General features: G+C 45.2%; 1 long non-coding RNA gene across 1 annotated transcript in view; it reads left to right on the top strand.

Moving 5' to 3' along the window:
- Positions 1–10385, top strand: part of LOC135373925 (uncharacterized) — a 34751-nt gene extending 24366 nt beyond the window's left edge. The window contains exons 2-3 of the long non-coding RNA XR_010416669.1: positions 3083–3145; positions 10333–10385. This is a non-coding gene — a long non-coding RNA (uncharacterized LOC135373925). The remainder of the gene's footprint in view (positions 1–3082; positions 3146–10332) is intronic.
- The last annotated feature ends 14383 nt before the right edge of the window (positions 10386–24768 follow it).

Here is a 24768-nt window from a genome sequence, read left to right as displayed (position 1 = left end):
AACTAAATCAATTCTCACAAATCAAATTTCGGAGACCATGGTTTACGAACAGATGAAATATTTGACACACGTAATTTTTTCATCACACGCTGTACCCCATGCATATAGTTCACTCAAACTATCCGGTGTGTCCACTTGATTCCAACTTGCTACAGGTTCCTCACTAATCCTAATGAAAGTTATCTGCCTTTTATTTAATTCGAGTTAATACTACTCCGTCAATTCGAGGGCTAAAAGCGTAACTCGTTTTAGATAATGAGACCTCCTAAATGTGTCCTCTCTCAATATGTCCACATCTGTGCGCCGCTCATAGCTACAGTTGCTTGGCGTTGGTTAACACGTAATTAAAATAAAATAAAACAGTATGGGATGGTTCATCGCGAATGAATGAATGAATACCAGCCAAATAATTCAATATCACTTTTGAGCGTATTACCTTGCTTTCTTTGCTACCGTAGCAGTGTGGTTCATGGTCATTCATTACACTTTGATCACCGGTAGTAGCTAGAGAAGCAGCAGAAGAGTACACGAAAAATGTTTTGTGTGCGTGTGTGTTAGCACCGCGAAGCAACTGTGGCTGTAAGTGGCGTACACATGTCGAGACAGACGGGGAGGGGACACCAGGAGAGAGTGGGAGGACGGGAAGGTTAGTGTGCGTCTTGCGCCTACTGCAGGAGGGACTGAGCCGACATTCGTCCGGAAAGTATTCGGAAAACCCAGGGAAAACATCAGACAGCACAGCCCGTGGTAGGGTTCCAGCGGGTCACCTCAAAGTTCCCCAGCCACGACCTTGCTTACCCACGAGCGGAACGGCTTAATCCGCTCGGCTGTGCCGAGGGTAAAAATGGTTCATGATGCACACACATCGCTACTGTTGCACTTTAATCAGGGTTAGTTACCGAGAACGGCAATGGAAGCTAGAGACGGTAACTTGGCTAATTCCGCGCTCAACGGACATAGAAACAGAAACGAAAGTACTGTATAAGGAACTAATTTTCTCGAAATTCGCGAGCGCTCTTTTCATCGCGAATTTAGAGCTCCGCGATATATCGAAACCAATGACAGAAAAATACTTGAACAAAACAGGTAAGAAATTTTGCCCGAGACGCTAAGGCAACTTATGTACGCCGTTTCTTACGCTATGAGACTGCACTGCCTTTCAAAGTGTTCAGTTCTCCGCTTGGAGTGGAGACAGCTCTCCCGCCTTCACGAATCTTACGGAGATGTCGGGGTTCCGTTATTCCAGTTCCTTGTAACCGTCGTTCATCCAGGGAGTCGCCGCATCACTATCGAGTGCCTATCGTGCCTGCTCGATGCGGTATCAACAATGACTGGAGACGGAACAGTTCGGCGATGACCCGGACACCAGCCGACAGCAGTTAGAAGTGTTGAAAATGCAGACAAGTGCAACGTGTTATGATGCCTTGTACTATGTCCTGTGGAGCTGTAATGCCTGTGGCGACGCGTGGAAGACGGCGGCGACGCGCCTCTTCTGCCGCGCGCTACTGCGACTGGCAGCCAGTTCTACCGCCACCGTCTTAGAGTGAGGCCACGTCCGTCTGCCCGCTGGGACGTTCCATCATCGCCGATCGGGACTCGTGTAGAGGAACACCACCTCCTCTACATTTGGTGACCCGAACAACGAACACCATGTTCGGCATAATTAGGCCATTCATCATCCTAAATTTTTTGGCAAACCAGCAGCGAACCACCTTCTGGCAGGCAAGTCGCACCGGCACCCCAGTTCCACCGGGATCCGCAGAGAGACCACAGCAAGCTCAGTTTACGGCCTCTGTCTGCTTCATGATGGTCCTCCCCGTATTTTTTGTGGAGACATCCAGCAGTCACGCCCTTCTACCGGTGGCGGTACTCCACTCAGCAACCGTCACGCAACGCAACTCAACACACTTACTCGGCAACAATCAGCAACAAGCAACGCTCAGCAACGACCACACAACGCAACTCAACGCACTCGGCAGCCGCTCGATATAATCAGCAATCACAGAAGCATCCAATCACACAAGCACTCAGCATTCACATCTCATCACTGGAACCCGCACGGATCGCAGCGCTCTCGTTCCCACCATCCCGCTGCTGCTGCATCAACAGCCACAACCACAAGCCGTGTGTCCTGTCGTCCACCTTCCACGAGTCGTCTTCGTTCTCCTCTTCATGGTATCGACGCGGACCTCAACCACATGCGCCACTCCGCGTCTGAGGGGGGGGGGGGGGGCGATGTGGCAGCCCGTGGAAGACGACGACAGCGCGCCTCTGCTACCGCGCGCTACTGCGCCTGCCAGCCAGTTCTACCGGCATCGTCCTAGCGTGAGGCCGCGTCCATCTGCCCGCTGGGACATTCCATCATCGCCGGTCAGGACTCATGTAGAGGAATACCAGCTCCTCTACATGCCTTTGGCTAACTCCTTCATGTATGCTCAAGTTGGAGGGCCCCTAGAATATGGCTGATGTGGGGTCGGCGCACCGTGGTACAGCGAAGTTAAGGCACCGCGAATTGTTGCCTGAGCCTGACTCCTCACAAGTTTGTGAAATATTGATCCCGTGAGTTTAACCACTTATGCAGTATTTTGGTGTCTGTCACCAGAAACCGAAAGAAACCGCAAAGAAGCCCCCCCCCCCCCCCCGAAAAAAAATGAAAAAACGACGCGTATAAGCTTAGTTTGACCATAGCGTGCAGCAGCTTTATCCGTCCTGCCGTGTTTCGTCGAGCGTTAGAGTTGCAGTTGACTTCAGTCACTGGCGTCATGAAAGAGTGCAGAGGCCTTCTTGTCAATCTTCTCATTAATGCCAGTGGTTTTTACAGCGTTGTGACATCTTTAATCGCTTTGTACATCGCATTTGGAAGCACTAGTCCCGTTGAACGACCTTGCGGTTGTGTACCCTGGCCGCTTTAAAAGAATAGCGTGTACACGTCAATTTATTTGGCAAGCATGCAAAAATTATAGCTTCAGAAGGCCTATCCAGTGAAACACCACGATGTGTGTCGTTATTGTTATGATTATCCTTACATCACATATAGAGTTCGACAACAATGCCATATGCAAGGATTCTTGTCGTTTTGCAGAAATATTTTCGACGTGCGAACGTTACTATGGAGATCTACCGTGGTGTCATACATGATACTGAGGTACGTGCGCATCATATTCATTCAAACTTGAAGCTGCACTGAACTGGTGGTAATTACACCTACTATGTGTGCCGTTACATTTAGTGAGAACATATATGTCACTTAGATTGCCGGATGATGACTCTAACCGCTTTTAGCAATACAATGCCGTCTCGTGGAACTGCAGAATGTTAGTTGGCACTACATGGCTTTATAGTATGAAAATTTCCACGTATCATACAGATTGCCCTTGTAGATGGGTAAATATAGAAAAGTCCAGCCTTACGATTGTGTGGATCTAATTCATCTTGTTCGTGAGGAAGGTGTCTAACCTGTCCAACATACTACACAAAATCAGCAAGGATCGAAAATAATGTCATGTTTTTGCCAGTTCTGGTCATAGAGGAACATTTTTTTAAGCCAACCATTCTGTTCGCGACAGATTAGGAAAACTATTTCCAGAAGCAGTACAGCAAAACAAGAAAATCACCAGTTAGAGTGGGCTAAATTACGGCATCAGAGAGTTGCTGCTCCATTAGTTGGAAATGTTGATCTAGAAAAATGTGTAGGCGGTGGTGTCGACACGGCCGTAAATCTTGACCTGAGTACGTGGGGACAAACAATGGGGAGAAATATTGCCGAATATCGTGGATAACTGTGTGACACAGTCTATGTAGATTAGGATTTTCTTTCTGCAACCCGAGCGTTGCCTTTGTTTTCAGTAATGTCAACGTTAATGAATTTCGACTTTCGAATCGCTGTTTCAATGACTGACCGAACATTTGGTGGAGCAATTGACTTTGGCACCAGGAATAAATAGAGGAAGATGCGAGTGTATCGCTGGAACCTGGGTATATGACTGTCACCTACGGGAGAGCCGGTCTAGGGCTGGTTAGCGTGTGGCCGCTACATACGCTACACTCTTAACTCGGTACCCTTTAGTAAAGGGTAAAAAATCGCAATATTTTACCCTCTATTTCAGAAGCTACCAGGTACCCTCTGAGCAGTACCTTTTATAAAAGTTACAAGGAAACCCGCTAATTAGAGGTTACGGCCTTCAATCCAGCACCTGCCCGTAAAGGTTACGCCAACATGCGGCTTTTTATACAGGATGTTCATTTTTATTCGCAACAGGGTAGCGCTCATTTGGCAGGTGGGTTATGTGAATTTTTGCTAATTGATCGATCCGTAGTTACAAACACATGCATCAGGAAATGTCGGAAATGTTTGTAACTACGGATGGGTTAATTTGCGAAAATTAACATAACCCACCTGTCAAATGAGCGCTGGTGCGATGCGAATAAAAACAAACACCCTGTGCGTGGGATATGGACAGACATTTACAGAACACACCAAGGTACCAAAATGAACCAGCAGAAAAGGAGATCTTGAACATATGTATATTACAAAAACAGAAGTCTGTCGAGAGGTGACACATTGTGCACAAGTGCGATTCTGATGTGAGGAGAAACCATGGTCGCTTTACCATGTATGTGGAAAAAAGAACTATCTTCTAAGTGAGAAGCAATGCATAAAGGTGCGAGGAAGCCAGCGAGTCAAAACAACTGACCTATGTTTGCTTAGCTGAACAGACCCAACGAAATGGAGAATTGCAGCAGAAAAAAAAAATTATTCCACATTCGTGTTGCAGAGGCGAGCGCAAATGGCAATACACTGTTACATAAAACGCACACAACCTTTAGGAATATGAGCGTACAGTAACGCAGGAGACACTACATTACTGCGTTATCAGCGTTGGAGGCGCTCTGGGACGAGTTTGTGAGGTACTGCATTTCGCTGGCGACGGTATGTGAACCTGCATGTGGGATCCTGGAAACAAAAGTTTGGGCAATGAGAGCAACATTTACGGAACCATTCAAATCCGTACAAAGCACAAGGTACAAAGCAGCATAAATGCGGGAAGGCGTTCACTCCGTCTTAGAATATCATAAGAATACAACAAGTATGAAGCTGCGAATTATATATCTCGATGCATATATCCGCACCTCGCAAAATGCACGTCCGTGTATTGACTTGGCGACCAAGTAAGAGCAGAAAAGTAGCAAGCGTAAGTGGCGTTCATATGCAGGACCGCAAAACGCTTGTATTAATCACAACAAACATGCGCTAGGAGCTCTTGCTATCAAAATAACGCACGTACCTAGCACAAAATGTACACTTACCCAGTGTATGAAGTGTGTGAATTAGGGCTGCGGTGGTGACGTTCGTTTTCGGTTATATATTCTTTGCAATCTTCGCACTCACTACACTTTCCCCTGAGAACACCGAAAATATCCTTGTTTGCTAGCGACATCTAGCTTTTCCGTTGTTCCTGACGATACTATGATAAACGCGAGGAAAACCACTGATTAAAACAGATTACACTTGTTAACGGACGGACGACGAGCGTTAAGCGTTTCAAGGAAACCGCTCTCTGTGTGGATAGACCTAGACCAGGCTCGGCTACGCAGCGAAATCGGAAATCTTGGTGGTTGCGGCATTGACAATGGTTTTCCACCATTTAGAAAGAAACATACTATCAGTATTTCAGACTACGAACTTATAATCTGTGTTCATACAGCATTGATAACATGTAGTCGACGTATAGATGACGCTGAAACAGATAAAAAATAACAGCGTAGACTCGCAACTGTCGTCTCGAATGGGAGGCTGAAACGCGGCATTATGCTGAAAAACAGAAGGAAAACAAACGATAAGAAACTAACAAAGAAATTATCGTTGGAGATTTCGCTTAGAAGTTACAGTGTCGGAGTAGAGGGTACATTTATAAGTTACAACAAGCTGTTTTTGTTTTTTCCGAGATGTAACTTCTATTCGTGTTGTAAAGACATGACTTTGGTCGCTTTTAACCTCTAAATTACGTTACAGTGGTGTAACCTATAAGAAATCTCGAAATCTACGTCTATATATAAGTTACATGCTTCTAAAAGTTACAATAAAAGGTACGAGTTTAAGAGTGTACTTAGAACTATAGGGGAGATGAAATGACGTGTATAACATTATCATCACTGCCGCTGTCGTTCGTCAGTAGCGCCGCCTGCTACTGTCGTTGCTACGCACCTTCTTCTCCTGGACCACCATACGCTGGTGCGGTTTCCGCAAAACACTAACGAATAGTGCTAACTAGCATCAAATCCCATAGCGAAGCAGCTACTACCAGAACTACTACCCTGGTGCAGGGAACTTTTGCGGATGTCCATTTCTCTAGAATAGTAGTCTAGAATTTCATTGCAGAGTGCCCAGTAACTTTGATGAGGCATCAACAACTACACACTGGGTACATCGGATGTGATTGTCAACGGCGAAGTCCATATAGACCCACTAGTGGTTGCACTATGTAGGCTTCTGTACTTTGCTACACGACAGGCATCATTATCGGTATCTCCTCCATTAATTCGACTAGAAACGAACTCATCTCCGCTAGGCCTTCTGATGACAAGCGCGGGGACTGGGAGTCTGACTTAAAGATGGAGACACAATAAAAAAAAAAAAAAAAGAAACATCATGGTCAAAGTTGTTATTGCACCAGAAAACACCAAACGAACGGCGACAAGCAGTACGACAATTTATTTATGATTTATGATTTATTTACTAGGTTGTTTTGCGCATGCTGCATGATATTTTACGAATATTCATGTTTGTGAAAAACTCGTGGTTAGAATACTATAAATATATAAACAGAAACGTTAGGTACATATGTAACGCTCATCGGATCAATTTATTGACCTCCGGGATACATTATTATAGGATAAACACCTGTAAACTGTTTAAAGAAAGAAAATCCGCGAACAACATCACACACGCGTTACATGTCATGCCGCCATCCATTGTCTCCCTCTCTCCCCCCAGTCTCTTCCGCGGGTCTTTTTCTCCGCCGCCTCGCTGACACCCCATCGTTCTGTGCAGAAAGAGCGCCCTTACAGGCGTCCACCCCTAAGCGGTGACCGCTCGGATAAACTGCTACTTTCGCTACACATAGTCACAAACTTACACAACTATTCTTTCCTTCTTTCCCACAAGTTGGAAAGTTCAACCCCACAAGCCGAAAGCACTGCAATGCAGGACAATCTACCTTGTGCCATTGGTGTGCAGAAGTGTCTTTTTATATATAACTTCTAACTTCGAGAATGTGCTCTTAGCACTGGCGACTCTCTCTGGAATAATGAGCAAGGTTCCGAGTGCCACAGTGGTGTTTGGAAAGGACTCTGTCCATGTTCGAACCATGCGCAAAAGGTCTATCTGGCGCACTTAGCTCGCTCATGGCCAGTTCTGAGAAAACCAATCCCGCACACAAGTCCTCCCCATCAATGTGCCTGGATATAATATGCGTGAGAGTACATTCAACTTTCACACATTTCTCCCGCATTTCTTAGTAGTCCTATGCGACAAGAGCCGTGACTTGACAAAAAACCGACGGTGGCCACATAAGTATCTTACTTTGTAAACTGGAGCCTTAGGGAAGCCAAAGATCCATTGACAACACGGTAAAAAAAAGTCATTCTTAAACGAGTCTTCCGGCTGTACTACGAAACCACTTTTTCACTTTCATGATGAAACAAAGCTGCTTTTATTTTTCGCTCTCTAGAACAGGAACCTTGCGTCGACGTCCATAGCTCCTTCAAGCAAGTTGTTTTGCATTAGTAACGGCAGAACTTAACCAGACCCGTGTCTCAACCCTTCTTTACTAAACGAATGAGCTCCCCGAGCTGCACGACAGCGGATTTCTTTGCGCCCTGTTCAAATTGGTCGTTACATTCATAGATGCAAGCTGATAGCAGCTGATCATCAAACTCAACAGGAACTTCGACTTCTATAGCTGACAGAAGAACAAGGAATCCATTTCACTTCTAGTTGTTGAGTTGTCACTTCTGATGCTCGCTACTTGGAATATGATAGCTTCGACCGTCTCTGTCATGCTTTCCCAGCGTGGGTTGCAGACAACGGTTCTGCAGATAGGGAGGAAACGACGTTCCGAAATATAGCCCATCTATTTGTCGAAGGCGTGAACAATGTGTAGATGCTCTGAAGCACCCCGTAGAACGGCGTAGCTCTGGGAGAAGTTGATGCCATGGTTTTTCTTTGATGAGGTTTAATGTACGACAGCAAGAAGGTATGGAGGACGCACGAGAGTGGTCGTTTAAAATGCGGCCTTATAACCTAATGCTTCGAGTCTTTGGTGTTTGCTACGACGGCCTCGACAGCTTTTGGTGGTCTCGTGTGCGTTTGTTCGTCTCCCCTCCGCGCTATTCCGTACGGTGATAAATCAATCCAAATTATCCCTGACTGCGGGATTGGAATCTGCCCGAGGCGCGGGCATAGCCGCGAGTGCATAGCGCCGGATCCATATAGCCGTTAAGGGACTCAACAGGCTGTCCGTCGTGCATCCATGTCTTGGCCAGGGCCACATAGTGACTACCGGGGGTTGAGGAATGGGGTCTCCCACTCCGTTCCAATTCCATTCCGAGGAATGGATATTTGCGATAATTCCATTCCTTTCAATTCCTCGGAATGAAAAGGTATGGTCAGTTCCTGCTCCTGGCATGGCTTGGCAACCCAATTTCATTCCGTTGATTCCCCCAATAAAAGAAAAGGACCGGTAACCATACTGGCAAGTCCAGCAGTGTTAGAGGAGATTGACATTACCAAGTACGGAAAAAGGACAAAGACAAGGTTATTTCGCTCTTTACCGTATGCAGGTGCGGTGCAAAGGGTGCAAGGGCAGAAACCAGCACGCTGAAACGAAAACAGTCAGCGGGGCACCCAGACCATTTCATTCCCATTCTTAGGACAGTCTCCGCATTCCTTTCCTATTCGATTCCGGGCTTTGCTAAATCTGGAATGATTCAGGAATCATTCCAACTCCGGAGTGGTAACTCCGCATCGCTGGTGACAACTGGAGAAGTCTGTCAGTCTCAACGCCTGGTGCGTGTGCATTTAAGCTCTCTACGTTACCGTTGACAATGTACAAATGATGGAGGGAGGCGCAGGGAGGCGTTTCGCCTGTCCTCTCGCAGTGATTGTAGGCGTTGTGTATCGTGCTGTTGCACAGCTGTGCACAGCTGCGACGTGCATGATAGAAATTTAAGGGATTTGCTTTGTCCATAATTTATCGACTGTCCTGATCCTACCTAATGCCATGTACACTAGCTGATGTTCCGGGACACCATTATTCTTGACAGTCTGGTCGAATGTACGACCCATAGATTTGTGTAACGTAATGCGCAGGTTGTCTCAATGGGAAACAGCGCTGTTTTACATTTGCCAATCTTGCTTAGTGTAGTGTTGGCTGTTCAGTTTGTAGTCGGTATAAGGTCGCGCTGCAATGTAGTAGGCAAACACGCTACACGTCTGGACTTCAAACGGCGCTTGCAATTTGCGGATCGTTCAAATCGAGCTACAAGCAAGTTTTAATTACTGAACCCTTGCTGGTGGTACAGGTCTAATTGTCGTTCACCGGCTTCTCGCACCCGCTCAGTGGCACCTTGCCCTGTTTTTCTTGGTTCGCTCTATCCGTCTATGCCTATTGATCCGCGATTTCTGCTTGCAGTTTCTGACATATTTCGCGATATTTCAAACGTTTCACTTAAATCTCTGAATTCGATCCTCAACACGGTCATGGGGGCGCCTATGACGACATCGGCCGAGAATGGGGTGTATACGGTTAGACGCGTTCAACCTTGCGCCACATAGCTGCTTAGCTTGTCAATATCTAACACCATTGCTGCTTTATGAGCGCCTTAAAGCTCACAACGTTTTCTTAGGGTCGAATTTGTGAATATACGAACTTAAAAAGGTATCCACGCGACAAAAACAAACAAACAAAAAACAAACGAAACTAGTTGTGTGCTTGCAGTCCCACCGTTCTCAGTACTCGCCTTCAACTTTCTAGCATTCAGCTGAATTGTGGCATAATTTGTATCCGCGTGTCTATAGCGGAATATTTTAGGCCGACATGTCTTTATCTGCAGGCGATTCCGGATACTCTTTTCCTTCTAGGCTTTCTTCGTTCTTTTTTGCAATTATGTGCTCGTATACCTAGTTCGCGTTCAGTAGTTTAGTGTATTCAGTTATTTCCCGCGACGAATTGTAATGTGATTTTTTTTTATTGCCACTCAATGATCTTTCTTTTGTACACAATATAAAAATATTGGGTCACAGACTTTGTTGACCTGCTGTCCTTGTTCCAGGTCTGCTTTCTGAAGAACGACCTCGTGCCCCGGGATGGGAACATTGCGTTGGCTGTTCTCCGCTGGTTTCGTTCTACATTCTTTCGCTAGAGTAGATAAAGGGTGACCTCCAAAAAACGTCTGTACGTGATTTCCTTAGACCGCTGAGGAGACATCAAGGTTACAGGGACTATGAAATGTTTTTTTTTTCTTTTTATCTTTTTAATCTCAAAGAATACGCTTTTCTGAGTCTAGAATTGCAATTTTACCTTCAGCATGCGAGCGGCTTTTCCGCCAGGAAATGTAAACGGAGCGCCGAAGGTGATACAACTGGCGGTGCGCGGAAGAGCGTTGCCGACAGCAGAATCAGGGAAAAGATTTACGTAACCCGGACAAGAAACGAGCCGGCGTTCGGTGCCCGTGATTGGGCCGATTGTGTCACGTGGTTTCTCCTTCGAAGAACGCTGTGTCATTGTTGAGTGCCCTCCATATAAAATCGGTTTTCCCTATAGCGAGCTGGCTCGACTGCGCGCTGTTCTTCGCCGGAGATGAGGAAGACACCTTTAACAAGCTTGGGGTTGGGTGCAGCCTGGACGAGAATGGCACCGAATGCGCCAATATACTCCGACGTAGCGTGAGCGCGCGTCAACGCGACATCAATTAGCTCTACGCCACATGAAAACATATTTCATGACGAAGTTTACAATCTTGTTTGCAAATTTTGCAGTTTGCTCGCAAAGCGCTTTCCGTCAATCGGCAACATCCCCTGTGTTTGACGTCACGGCCGGTTTGCGTCGCAGGATGGTCGTAGTAGCCGTCATTCACGGCCGTGGTTGACATAGAATATTTTCGCTATTTAAGCGATTTTCAACTTAATATTTCGCAAGATGTAATTTCAGCGGGGGCGACAAGGGCCACTACTTCGACAGCAGACAAAATTGACGAGAGCCGTAGTTGCGAGGCAGGTAAAAAATCATGGTACGCATTCTTCGCGAAGGACAGGTTGGCTTTGAATGGATTTTTCACGAAGCCTACATAATCCAAATGACCAAGAGACCGGATGTAAGCATTTCGACTAGTTCTGATACAGAACTGCGTCCGAACGAAAAGTGAAACATATCACTGCAGTTTCATTGGCAGCAGATACTTGTCATTAAACCCGGTAATGAACTAATATTTACCTCACAGAACTGCAGGGATTGATGGAGCTTCCTGATGCCTCTACTTCGGACATGCTGCGTACACCGCCCTCTTGAACGTTTCACACCCAACATGTGACTGACTGTGTCTATTAATAATAAAGCAATACCCTCACCATGGGTGCCGCGCAAGCCGGAAAGGTTACCGTAAAATAATTATCCCACCTGAGGCAGACGCCTGGATAGAGCTCCCTCCTTGCGCAAAAACATGCTTGCCATAAACAGGAAGGCCCACACTTGCTGTACTGCGTCTTTGCTAGACGGCAATTTTCAAGCAGTTCGAGTACCCATTTTATAGACAAACATGATATGGACTGTCAAAAAAAAGACAAATAAATGAGTAAAGGTTCGCGCGCATAAGGCGACTTGGGCGGAAGAGAAAAACAAAACGCGCCCTATAATGCGACAAGACCGGAGGACGATGTACTATAGAGTGAACGGTAGACTATTTTCGGGGAGCAAATATTTTATCGACTTTACCAGAGACTACCCTCGAGATTTTTTATATGTTTTGGGAGGCTGATTGTGCTCTAATCTGGTATCCATTTCACGCTCCTGGTCCGGTCTCTTCATATCTCATTCTGGGCTCGTTTAGGCTGATTTTCGCAAAAAGTACTAACTTTTGCAATTTTGATCGCAAAGAAAAAATAGTTCAGATAACTTTAAACTTTTCCATGCTGAAGCCACAAATAACCGCTACACGACAAAAAATTATAAGTGAAATTGGACTGATAAATTGTTACTAACAAAATTTCGGGATTTTCAAAATTATTTCATTTTCCGTCGCCTCCGTAGAAGCACGCAGGTTGAAGTAAAACGCACGTGACACGGCGACAGTGACATAGACATTTGCACAAACATACCGTAGACATTCCTCTATGCGTTTAAAAAGACGGTAACATTCCACTCGTTTTCAGTGTGCGCCGAACGTATAGTGTTCCGAACCTATAAAGTCCGAACATATAGTGGTCTCGGCGGAAGGCGCGCTTTTCGATCGTGCCCAGCGCCGTGACGCATGGCACCAGCGCAGAAATACCAGAGGAGGCACAGTATGCGGGTTTCGCCGCCGCGAAAATAGTGTCGCCGCTGCCATTTCCCGCCAAATTCCGGCTATTTACTTCCCATTGGCTCCGGTCCCCCACGCGACCTTTCTCGATCATGATTGGCTGAGGCTCATTTAACCGGTGGATTCGCCCGCGTTCGCGACGGTGATTTCGTTTCGTTGATTTCGAAGATGTTCGAGCCATGGACGAACGCCTGAATGAAAGGTAAGCAGACAAACGTATGATGAATGTCAGTGATCAGACGTTTAATACTGTCGCCTAACTGTGTGCATGGAGGTACGCCTTGTCCCGTATTACATCACTTTCTGCCGGTTATCAGTCATGATCTGGTTGATGACTCTGCGTAGCGTTACTTGTTGCGTTTTGTTCCGCTATCTGAATGTATCTGATGTTTAATACACTGGTGTGCATGAAAAGGGAAACAGCGTGCATCGCGTACGCAGGGCTCCTCGAATTTTGTCATTAGTCGATATTATGCGCGCAACGATAGCATGTCTTACAGAGCGTATTCAGCCAATTAACGTTGCCTGTGCTCGGGTTTACCATATCATTAACAGGTTCCTTTTTTTTCATTCAAACACCGACAGCTGTTCGTGGCCCTGCGATGCGCGAGCATGTGGCCTCTGCAGGTCACCAGAAAACGACACAGTTGTGCTGGGATGAAGCGGATGGCTTCTGCGACTCATCACGTGCTATACATGTGTATAATAATATCTACTTTCTCGTCACGCTTTCTGTTGCTCGGCACTATTTATTCTATATATATTCTGCTGTATTCTGTAATAATCGTGTAGATTTACTTGCATTCAAATGTGTCTTCTTGTTTATATGTTTACCGTGTCAATAAATCTGTACATGTGAATTCCTTCGTCTTCTGGATTTGCATTTTCTGCTTCCCGACAATATTAGCGGATGGCCTGGCGAAGCGCTTGGAACAGGGGGGGGGGGGGGGAGAGCGATGCCTTTAGAAGGAGCCGAAAGACGTTCAGTTTCGGTAGTCCGCAACGTCAACATGCCTATTAAATGCATCATAAAGAACTGCAAGAAGTCAAGAGAGAGTGGATCAGGTGTAATTTTCCCCAATAAGTAGCCTACTTTTTCTACTTTCATCTGTGTAATTCTTCCAATATGTGTTTGAATTAATTAGGTTTGTCTTTCCCTGGCCGTAGAACTTTGTACATCAGAGTACCAATGTATACAAATGCTCCTTTATTTGTGTAATATTTATCCAAACTTATAAATGTAAACATCGGATTTTTTACTAACAGAGTTTCCACTAAAGGGCACGTTCTGTTGAGCGCCCACTGGTCCCAGAGCAGCCACCAACCTTATCCCAGTTACTTATATCTGTTTAAGACCATCTGTCATGTTTTTGTTCAATCACCCAAGAAAAGGTACTGAAAGAAGCAGTACAATTTACTGAGAGTATAACTGCATTTCAGATACAAGTACATACAGATAAAGAAGCACCTTGTAGTTTCATCAAGGTACACGTGATACAAGCACTCAGATACTTTCACTCTGCCCATATGCCAAGCAGAAGCTGCACAATCCCATGAACAACTCTGCACAGGAAGGCTCAGTTGTGACGGGGATGCATGCACTTGTATGCTGGAGACCCAATAGGTTTTTCCGACACGTTTTTAGGTTTATTATTCATGTGTTACATACAGAAACAGATGGCACTACTTCGGTTGTTTCTGCTATAATATGAATCAAAGTTTGTCGCCCTCACGTGCTCGCTCGACAATATAGGGAACGGTACTCGAAATAGGTTTAGTAGCTCGAGGAAGTGAATGCAACACCGTACACGTATTGCAACTCATTTTCACGTCCTCCATTTATAGTGGGTACAGTCGAGCCGTACTGAAGCCTGATGCATGCACGAGAATTCCGGCACCACGTCAAGAAAGCATAGATGTTCAGGTGATGGACCTTAAGGCGGACTCATTTCTTAAGAAAGTCTAGGGGAAATTTTTGTTCGCAGGGTTCTCGTAAGCTTCGCTAATTTTCGACACGAAGCAGGTGGAGGCGTGATCTCCTCGAGTTTGTCTAGGGAATGACATATTTTTGAAGATCTGATGCAATTCGCTGATTTTTTGCGAATTAGAGTTTGTCAAATTTCCAATACATGGGAGTCTATGGTTGATGCTACAAAATCGCTTCTCTCGGCACGCCCGCCCGCGATATTTAGGCTAAAATTGTGTCATTCCCTACAGTAATAGACGGGGAATTGATTGCGATCAACAAATTTGACAACCTTACTACAGTTTTCCAGATCCCTGCGAACGAAAATAATGGCTTTGTGGGTTGCAAGCATGTTCGGCATGCTGGAATCGATTACATTAGTTCCTGAAAGCGCGGCAGGAAAGCAACGCGAAGAAAACAACTTTCCGACGGTGTAGCCAGCTCTCTTCGGAAGCAAACGTTAACTAGACCGCATGAGTTCGCCTGAAGCTCTTCCTTTTTCTTGTCAACGTGCCTCTGTACTTGGCTGTGAATTCTCAATTTTATCCTGCTTGTGGCTGTAAGTAGGCCATTACAAGTGTACCCAGAGCAAAGTGCGTCTGAGATGCAAGCCGTTTTCAGCATTTGCCACGAAGCCACGACAGGGAAAGCGCTTCACTTGGGCCATTCAGCTGAAAATCTCCTTGTGGTACACTTTTTGTTTGAGCAGGGCTTTTTCATATCGTTTAGAAAGCTCTAATAAAAAGTACGTGATCGCTGCATCAATGTAATTTTTAAAAGTGTCTTACTTGCGTGGGCAAGCAGTTTGTGTAATGAGGCACACTCACCCAGAACGTGTTAAATAATTACAATTTGTTTACTAACAACAAAATGATGACTGTTTGTTTTTATGCAATAATACCAGAACCTGGGAAAGATGTCCAGCAAAGTGCGCATACACTACAACTGTCGAAGAATCACGTGCTGCGCCATGTTATACATCTATGCTGTCCAGTCGTTCATCTCATATGAGGGTAGTCGACACTGACTGTGCTGCATGGTGTGTTGAGGGCACCTATATAATATAGTCACAGCCCGATACAGAGAAAGTCAGTGTATTGATATATTCATTGAAGTAAACTTGAATTATCTCTCGATTGATGAAATTTCAATTTATGTATTCACTTGTTTGATTAGCAGGGCCCTCTGGAACAAAACACATTCCCTTCAAAATTACAAAATTACAAATTTCATTTATGAATCTCAATTGATGAAAATATTTTGCAGGAACACAGACTGTTCATAAATTTGGTATTAACTGTGTTAGATACAATAAAAGAAATCACCATGATCAAATCATAAAAAAACAAATCATAAAAATGATCACCATGCATTTTTTTTTAAATATAGAGGTTCATCTGTGTTCAACGAACCATATATAACAGCCTGTATGCTTACGACATCACATTTACGGTCTGACTTTTTCAGGTTAACCTCATCTCCTACCGTTTATTATCCCGAATGAGTTGTGCCCCGATTTTGGTTGAACATGATTTCTGTCTGTACACCAATTGCGTATCATATCTACTATTTAGTGGCAATATGAGTGCATATGTCTGATTGCTCTGGGCTCATGAATACACATATTTCAATTAAATGAGTATTTAGTACAATTTACAAACATTCACTTCTCGATTCACGTTTACCCACGATCACGTTTTACCCACGTGTAGGAGGAACGAAGTCCGGGTACAGGACGAATAGTCAAGCCAGTCGTTTGTTTCCATGTTATCTCTGAAGCTTCTTGTGGGGCGTGGAGAAGAATAACGTTCAGTAGCCTCGTTTAGTATTTTTTTCTTCTAGCACGTCTTTAGCGGTTTGTATGGCTTGAGATGGGGAAAACTGAGTATTGTACAACGAGGTGCCACGTTTTGCGGCACCCCCGATCCCATTGCACGTGTTTTTCCCACGTCCTGTGTCACTGAAGAGTTCTTTCCTCCGCACCGCTACGTCACTGATTACGTATAGCCGCCGCCGCACAAAGCATGCTGATGGGCAATTTTAGTTTTATCAGCCTATCAGCGACGTGTTTTTCCCGCTTCTTGCCCACCACAGCAAAATATAACCTCGAACTGGTCTTCTCACCTCACCTCAACTGGTCTTCTCCGTCACATGTTTGTAAACAGAGAGTCATCTATAGCGAAAGTGGTGTACGATCCTCCCAAAGTCTGCAACCATCTTCTCTTTTCCTAGAGTGCTGCGCTGAATGCTCCGCACGTAGTCATGACTTATAGAGTTTTTTTATTATCTACTGTGGTATGCAGATACTGAACGTCTAATTAGCTGACCTTCGTTAATTAAAGGAACTACGCCCCCCCCCCCTGTTTATGTATGCGACCTGGCAGTGTTTACCTGTGTGATGCTGCACACAAGAGCCTAAGCGCTCAAAGCCTGTTAACTATTACACAGCTTAATTTAAAAAAAAAATATGTTGGACGTCAGGCAGCTCCCCGCAACAGCTAAAACGATCATGATGGGAATGCGCCTGTCACGTGATGCCTAAGTATTACGCGATGTACATATGACCGGTTTCTTATTACTACTAAACATTAGTCTAAGAATGACAAGACTTATTAAGAAAATTTCATCAAAATATAGCGCAAGGTGCACCCTCAAAATACCATCAGCACCCTCTGTTTGCTCTCCTCCCAGCCATCGCACGGTGTGAATTGTGTCTGGCGAGGTTTGTGTAAGCCAAAGGTACATTTCCTGCCGAAATTCAACAGAACTTCATCTGACACTGGTGCCCGGTATCTACTGTAATGTTCGGGGATGAACCAACTGTGTTCTTGTGTTGTGTGCTACAAAATTCCAATGGATAATAAGCTGAAACGAAAGTGGTTCAAAGCGCTTGGTCAAGCCATTCTTGATTCAGACCGTATTTGCTCAACCCATTTCTCTGAGGAATCGTACAGTGGTAGCACCGGACCACGGTCCCGACAATGGTGTTTCTCCTTGCGACGTCTGACGACGCGAACACCACTGCACACAAGGTATGTATTTACCGATACACATGAATAATGTATATACAGGGTGTCTTTTTTTATACAGATTTTTCATAAAAAAACTATAAGGGCTATAGACATGCTGTTTTCACTTCTGTCATCTCTGGGCCAGCGGACGTTCTTGCACATCTGTTGCTCAACCGTCAAATGTCTAATTACCTAAAAATCATTAACTTTATAATTATAAGACCTACGAAGTTGTCCCGGTGAGAACATATGTTCCTTTCGGTCGCCTGATATCGTAGCCGTTTTCAGAACAAAAATGCGTTAGATCGTCCGAAAAAATTCGTGAAGGAACACCGTTTTTTTTTTCTTTATTTTGTTCATTGCGCATCTTCGGAGACCCGTAGATGCTTCACCCCCAATGTGACACGGTGAAAGAGCACACTGTTGCCTCTTGCGTCCTGGAAAAAGATTAAAAGAAAACAGAAAATACAACCCAAGATAAGGGCAGTTCCGATAGCGTCACCTGATACATGTGTTTTTGTTTTGTTCCCGCAAGTTAAAGCTCATCTTCGACGCATGAGGCGACACTGTGCTCTTTCACCCTCTCGCGTTGGGGGTGAAGGAAAGACGAGTCTCCGAAGATGCGCAACGAACAAAATGAAGAAAAAATGGTGTTCCTTCACGATTTTTTTCCGGACGATCTAGCCAAGGAATTTTTGTTCTGAAAACGGCTACGATATCAGGTGACTGGAAGCACAGGGGTGACACAAACCCGCCACTGTTGTGCCTCAAGCGGGTGCTTTTGGCAAAACAGCCATCTTGTCCTGGTCGCACGTCATTGAAAACGTCATGTTGAGGTCATGTGACTTTGTTTACATATCTTTTGCCGCTTACCGACATATTTCAGCCGTCATAAAGCCAAGAGATGAACATGATAAGATGAGCGTAAGAGATGAGCGTAAACTATGCCGTGCTTCCTCCGCAACATGGTAGCCCGTTTTCCTTAGTTTAAGTACATCGCATCGGCTCAGTGGGTGTTAACGCGTGGTCTTCATCCCATCTTTGAAAGTCGTCAACAGTACGAGGCCTCATGTGCAAAACTGCGTATTTTACTGCGAGATTAACGTATAAAAATAATTACTGTGATCGAAAGACATCCAAAACATCGTGCAGAAACGACAACCGCATTGTTTACGAACGGTTTGGCTGGCAATCACGGGCGCCGCCATCATTAAGGTCACGTGTGCCTTGACGTTTGCTGTGACGTGCGACCAGGACCTGGCCAGGATGCATTGCTTTCGCCCAGCACGCTTTCCTGTACGGAGCAATACATTGGGTGCCACCCCTGTGACCGGAAGGTCCAGATGTTCTCATTGGGACAACTTCGTAGGTTTTATAATTAAAAAGTTAATTAACGATTTTTAGGTAATTAGCCATTCGACGGTTGATCAACAGATGGCCAAGATCGTCAGCGGGCCCAGAGATGATAGAAGTGAAAACAGGATGTCTGTACCCTTATAGTTTTTTAATGAAAAATCCGTATGAAAAGAAAGACACCCTGCATATAGTTAATTTCAGTCCACTAACTGTAACGTATGAGCTGCACATCTTGTGCTTGCTACATGATAGCTGGAGTCCTTTTCTAGCGATTCGAAGGTGCCTTTACCATAACGTTCATTTTCCTCATCTTCAGATTCACTGTGGTCTTCGTCGGCCCTTCTGCCTCTGTCTTCGTTTATCATTTTGGTGTAAGAGATCATGTTCGCCCCGTTGTCACTTGTGAGTGATAAAACATCATCCAGATGGAGACCGAACTTCCCTTGTGACTATTACAGCAAAAGTGACTTTGTCCACACTCATTTGAATATCATTGTACTGTTTACCAAACGTAAGTTTAGCCTGCTTCGTTGGTGTGCCAGACGCGGATGGAATCGACTGCGCGCGTGTGCTTCCCTGCGTTCTGGGTCTTGCACATTCCGCCCCTTCTTCTTCCATCTGGTTATGAATTTCAGGATGCAGGGATTTTATGTGTTTCCGGAGATTCCCAGCGTGCTGACCCTAACGACGAAGCAGAAAATGAGGAGTACTCTACTAAGTGTGAAAGAATATTCGGATTGGAATATAGTGCTTCTTCTTTCTTACAAATGCATAGTCATGAAGACGCGGCGCAGTGACCAGTGTTTTCATTTGAAGAGGCATTTGAAGAGGTCGTCGACCATCATCACTTCTCCGTGTTGTGGTCAACACTATGGGCTCTGAACCTCTTGGACACTGGCATCTCCGAGGCGAAAGAGCGGACCGATGAATGCAAAGCTGTGTAACATTCGGCTTACCATATCTTACTGATACCAGGAGCGCAACGTCTCCACAAGCACAACAACACAGATACCAAATTAAAGTCAGTAGAGTTCACCTGCTAGCGATCTGCGGGAACCCCCCAAACACATGGCCAAATAAGCGTTTTCTTTTTTGAATGGTCATACGCGGCATACAACAATGGCACATGGAATAAATCTCCAACTGACAGGAATGTATTTAGTTGTACTTTAGTCGTATCATATATATGCTGCACACACAGGCACAATACTGTACACTAATTAACGACACCTCAGCACAATTGGAACAGAAACCACAACCGCGTACGAAACACCTCAACCAGGGCCGTATCACGGCAACACGGAGGCATAGCCACACCTTTTACACTGCTCGCAGTTTTGTTTTATGCAAAACGTAGGAGACAAACCATGTAAGAACGCAAGTGAATGTCAAACACAAATAAATAGCATCAGTGTCTCAGTCGGCAAGTCACCACGATTCCGGAGCTAGCAGACGATTCTGGCGCGGATCGGACGCTTCCGGCCGCCAATGAAGTGCTCGGCCGCCTGACGTCACCACACGCCATACTCGGCTTGGGGGAGACAGTCTTCGTGGAGCGCATTCTTGCAAACTAATTTTCTCAGGAAATTCGTGCTTTTCGAAGGAAATGTTTTGCGTGACAGTTTATGAAGGTAGTATGTTCATGTCAAGCGGTGAAAAATATATGTTCCAAATGATTTCCATGCTCCTTTAAACACGATTGACTTATTTTTCCGGCTTTTTACAGCGCTCATCACGGCGAGCTTACTTTCGGTCCCTTATGAAAAACGATGTCAACAACACCAAGCGTCAATGAGAACAGGGTACCGACGCGGATTTCTTACGAAGTCTTGTGCAATTCGAGGGGAATAGACGGCGCCCACGATGGTTAGCATGGGTGTTTCAGCTATAGACGCATATCTTAAGCGAGCGCATTGTTCTATTCGGGTTCGCACAACGGCCACTTATTGACTGCCTCCAGCTGACACCGCTCGGACTCTGTGACTTGCGAAAGATCCTGTACCAAAAAGTGACTTCGTAGAAGGTGACGAACGCCTCCCCTACCCCGCACACATCTTTCACAGTGTGCCTATTCTCATTGGAAACAGGACACTTCACAAACAGAGCGACAAGAGGAAAACTATCGCTGTTTTTGTGTTGTGTCAGGCGCTTCATCAAACGTGACACCTGTAGTGTACCACAACCACCATAAATGGAAGTGTTCTGTATCGTACAGCGTGTTTCCGAGTCGTCTTTTAAGCGCGGAAAGATATATTGAGTCCCGAAATTGGATACCAGCTGATTACTTTCGTTTCCGTTTCCAACTGGGATAATTGCACTGGGCTCTAACCGTTGCCGTTTGCGATACCGTTTCCGGCCCCAGTTTCGGCATTATACCGAAATGTTGTATTATACCGAAATTATACCGAATTGTGGCTTATATTGTAAGGCACAATTCGGTAAGCTATTGAAACGTACATCAATTGTTCTCTTGCGAGATTACGATTGGCCGCTACGATCCGCCAGAAACTGTATCGAAGGGATGGGCTAATGCTCATGGTTCTTCCCATGGCTCGATTCATGTTCCAGCGCGCGGCCCATCTTGATATGGACCATGTCTGGGTACGCGAATGCTCATGCCCGCCCCACTTCCGGCGGGGACCGCCATGTTTGTTGACATAAAAACATGCTGTAGGCTGTGAAGCGATCTGGTGAAGATTTTTACTGGCAATGACACGTGATGTGATGCGTCGTCGACTGCCGAAACATTCAAGGCATAAATGTCCCTGTACGATTCTTCCGCTTCTCGTCGCCGAAAACATCACCGAAAAAAAGCGGGAGCTTCGGATTCGCGCTGTGGATCCGAGTGGATGCCGACGAAGAACTCACGTGTCATGCTTTCCACCCCCACCCTTTTTGTCTTTGCCGGTGCTGGCGCATGCGCTTTGAAACTTCTGGCAATGCCTGTAATGTGTTTCATCAGACAGTACGAACGTCGCCGTGATCGTTGGGAAGAAAACAGGGCATGTTATGAATGTGCCTCAACAAGTTTTCGTGTGTGTTTCTGGGGTGCGTCACCTGTTCTGTACTTCCACTGGTGCAAGCTCTGCGATTCTAAAGAAATGTTATTCAGCTATATGCTCAAAAAATGCTAGCAAGATCACGTGGTGTTACTTCGTCATTTAGCCGCCGGGAGCGACGCGCACACGGAAATGGTCCATTGCACGATGATGCCTATGATGACGAATGAATCCTTTCTGGGCCTAGCACTTCGAATGACTGCGCATATCAGGTGGCCTACTGACGTCGACAATATTACAAGAATAAGTATGTTCCTCATGAGCCCGAACGGACCAGATGTGGTGAAGGGGAAGGGTCCGTGTATGCTTCCCATTGAGCTCTGGAACTTCTCGCTGACCTAACTAATCGAAAGCAGTTTAGGTCCTCGTACTCCTTGATCCACAACTGCAATATACTGGGTATCCACGGTAACTATAGAAGTAATTTTCAAAAATAGAAAAAGCGCTTTTTCTCAGATTTAAACAATGGCAATGCACTCTACGCCTAAAGTCCCACCTTAAGATGGCTCAGGCAAGCTTCTGTGACGATGGATCGATTAACTTTTTTTTAATTATCAACGATAGAAGATTGACCCAATGAGAACGTTGAATCCCTTGGGATCACTAGTAACTTACCGTTTTCCGAACAAAATGCGAAGCAGTTATACCGCGTGGAGACGGCCTGAAAATAAGGTGCTCTGGTGGTCAGTTTTCGACGCTCAAGTAGAAGCGCTCCCGTTTTCATTTCCTGTGTATGCAGAGGTGGGAAATAACTGTGTCACCAATATCCCCCCCCCCCCGCGACAGCGTTTTCCCTCCCATGCATACAGGGAAAAGGAAAATGGAAGCGCTTCTACTTGAGCGTCGAAAAACGACCACAAGATCGCCTTATTTCCAGGCCTTTTCTTCGATAACTATACTATATATTTCTCTCCAATTTTGTTCGGAAAACGGTAATGTTACCAGTGACCCCAAGGGATTCAATGTTTCCCTGGGATCAATCTTGTATCGTTGATAATTAAAAAAAGGTAATTAACGAAAGTTAATTAATGCATCGACACGGAAGCTTGCCTGTGCCCTCTCAATGTGGGCCTTTAGGCCTTAGTGGGACTAAGAGTACATCGCCATTGGTTAAAACGGGGAAAAGCTGATTTTCTATTTTAAAAAAATACTTCTATAGTTACGGTGGACACCCTGTATACGCGGTTTCGTGGTTCTAAAGCTTTCATCAGCCGAACGCAAAATTTTGCAACACATCTCTGTTATCGTGTTATCTCGCCCCCCGCCCCTCCTTCCCCCCTAAAAAAAGAACAAATAAGCTATATTAAGCTTCTTCGATCGATCTCAATCTGTTTACGCATTTAATATGCGCGTCCCATGTCTCCCACGCTCGTACCAGTTGCCTTCGTATATTTTATACCAATATCAAACTAAACTGGCAAAACTAAACTTCTTATGTCAATTATTTATGCTTTCTGGTTAAATACATGCGACGAGTCATACTGTTTATTTTCCGCATTCAGCGGCTTCCCTAATCCGTGTCAACAAAATCATTTTAATAATAAGAATTAATACTAAATCGTGGTTTTACGCCGCAGAGAGCCATCAGACATAGCTTAGTGAAACACAAGCCCAACATAATCTCGCGCTGCCATGGCCACTTCGCCTGATCGTCCTGCCATCACTTCATGCCACCGTTGGTTCGAGTGGCCATGCACACAACACGTGACTCCGCAAAGATGTTCCTGAACTGCCTAATGTTGAGGGATCCTGGTTATTTGCTCACCGGACAGATGCTCGCCGGACAATTGCTTGCATGCATTTCCGTTTCTGCAGCTGATAGAACCAGGAAGAGATGTTTTGCGGGATTCCGCCAATAACAGTCGCTGATATGCTACATGTATTATAATAGAAAGTTCTAGTGCGTCGTATGCTATCGCCGTTGCGTACGCAAGGGATAGCGCGGTATTTCTGTGCACCGTGCGAAGTTCTCTGTTTTGCGCATGCGCAGAACCACCAACGATCTCCAATGTGTACACAAAAGCTACATAGTACAATGCAATAAAAACTCTCTAATAATTGAGGCTTCTGGATTCTCTATCATCATGTTACTTAATACCTATTGCGCGTATATTTCACATTTTTTTCGAACATTGTTAAACCCCTGTTGGACGCCACGTATTAGGCACGTTCTTCTGGTGCGGTTCAGGTGATATTCATCCGGAATTAGGAAAGCGGTGTTCGGAATCCGGAAGGTCCTACGACGAAATGTCATGATAACGCATGAACATTGGCGGGATCCACCGGAATCATCGGTATAGTGTCGTGTCTTTTATATATCTAAATATGTCAATGCCAATATGATATCTCCCATGTCAATATCATGTGTTTTCCGTGTTTTTTTTTTCGTTTAAAACAACGCTCGGAGATGCCAACATGTGTTTTCCCGTTTTCCCCCAGCAAAGGGGTTCTAAGGTCCCTGCTCATAAAGTGATCGTAGTCTTTGGTAAGATAAGGACGTCGCTAGACGATTTTCAATTGGAGGAGGTGGCGAAAGAGACCCATATCTTCAACAAGCCTGAAGCCACGTTTCGGAAATAGAGTATGGAGCGATTCATATCGCGTCTCACTTTACCTCACTTTACCCTGCTGGTTTCGGACGGAGCCAATTCTGGTCCATCACGGGGTAAAAAGAGGGAGATATAAAGGGTGTAACCTCACTACATGCCTCTCTTTCCATGACCTTCTCATCTACTCCCATTCACCTTCGTCTATGACGAATGTTAATGGGACTGTATTTCGTGTTAGCGCCGCGAAGCAA

Source organism: Ornithodoros turicata, chromosome 1 (assembly GCF_037126465.1).
Source record: "Ornithodoros turicata isolate Travis chromosome 1, ASM3712646v1, whole genome shotgun sequence".
In the NCBI taxonomy this organism is placed as follows: domain Eukaryota; kingdom Metazoa; phylum Arthropoda; class Arachnida; order Ixodida; family Argasidae; genus Ornithodoros; species Ornithodoros turicata.
This window is presented reverse-complemented; position numbering and strand designations above follow the sequence as displayed.